Source organism: Sander vitreus, chromosome 3, assembly GCF_031162955.1.
Source record: "Sander vitreus isolate 19-12246 chromosome 3, sanVit1, whole genome shotgun sequence".
Lineage (NCBI taxonomy): Eukaryota > Metazoa > Chordata > Actinopteri > Perciformes > Percidae > Sander > Sander vitreus.
In genome coordinates this window covers 20,821,645-20,823,365 of record NC_135857.1, presented here as the reverse complement: position 1 = coordinate 20,823,365, position 1,721 = coordinate 20,821,645, and positions in this window count along the sequence as shown.

The following is a 1,721-nucleotide window of genomic DNA, read 5'->3' as shown; positions in this document are numbered from 1 at the left end:
CAAACTAATACTGTGTTTGGATTCTGCAAAAGGGATCCAGACACGGATGCTAGGCAGATGACAATTAACTTAAATAGGCAAGGGAGGCAGGCAGGTGAACTGAGGAGTCACGGTGGGAAGCGGGCAGGCAGGCGAGAGGTTCCCAAAACAAAAAGGAGAGCTGGAGTGCAGCGTGTTCCTGAACACGATTCAGAGCAGGCAGACAGCGACTCAGACACCGGTGGAAGACTAGAGCAAGGTAGAGACAAAAAATGGTAGCCACAAAACACTTGGCAAATCGTTGGACCTGGCTGTTGCGTTGGTTACCACTGAAGGTGAACTGACGAACTGGCGAGTAGTGGATGAAGAGCTGGTGTATTTCACTGGATAGGTTGATTACTGTAACGAGCAACAGACGTGAGGCACACAGAAAAGGGGAGGTGGCAAGGCCAAATCATGACATACTGTCAAATTGTCTTTGCAGAAACTGAAGTTGAAGGTTTGTTTGGCCGTTTTGAACACAATGTGTTAGTGGCTGCCTAGCAGCTGTGTTGAAGATTTAAAATTTCTGATTTAATTTCCACAGACTAATAAATATAATTATTGCATTCAATCCTTTTGTCCAATACCCCTCTGCACTCTCTTTCTCATACATTTATAAATGGACATTGTTTCAACACTCACTGTTTACTCTGCGCTGGCTAGCTTTGGCTGTTAAGTGCACACATTCTGCTGTGTAATACAGTGCGGAATTAAGGCTAAAAGTTGTCAAGTCGTGGAAAATGTAGATGGAGTTTAGACATGGACATGGAGTTTTAATGTAGACTGAGATGCGTGGCATCACAGTACTGTGAGTTTTGGCTGTTAACACTTTCATATCCCTATTTCTATGGTACAGAACAGATTGTTTCTGTTTAGTCAATTTTTGCACAGAATTAACTGATTGAGGGCACAATTAATGCATACAATTTCTTATTTTTAGGTCACAGTCATCATATGTGCACGCACATTTTAACCTTGTTACCTGCTGGGGTCTGTAGTGTTCAGCTGTTGGCTCATTGCTGCTTTTTATGCGCTTGATCTCCAGCTCCTCGTTTGCCAATTCCCCTCTTCACAGGGAAGTTCCACTTCACACATGTAAGAAGTCCATCTGTAGAGCAGCCCATTCTGTTTGCTATACTTAATTTTTCACAATTCAGAGACCCTGTAGCAGTGTTGGGCTTTCTTGATATCAAGACAGGTATCAAAACAGCAATCTGCTGAGTCCATAGTGGTCCCTGTAACTGCTTTGGGTGAGGCTGCTACTTACCATTATGCATTTACTTAGTCAAAAAATATGTAAATGGGACAATAACCGCATATTTTTGTTTCCAATAAGCACCCTGGTGTTGCAGTACACTCCCATGTAATGTAACCTCAGTGATAAAGAGTCTCCCTTAAGGAATTTGCAGTTTAGCAAGTTGTTTTCTTAAATGTAGGTCTGCCTCCTTAACAGGGGTCTATGTTCTGCTGGTAGCTTAAAGGGAGGAGATGTAATTACAGTCCATGCAGACTACTCAAGCTACTCAACACTCAGACATCACCATCTGTAATTAACCTGTTGTCCTGGGTTTTTGCATGTGAAAATAAAGGAATGTGACCGGTGTGTAAAGCTGGTAGAAGAGAGTGTGGATGAAATCTATAGATCCCAAATTTATCGAAAAATAAATAATGTGATTGGGAGCTGCATTTATTGGCATTTG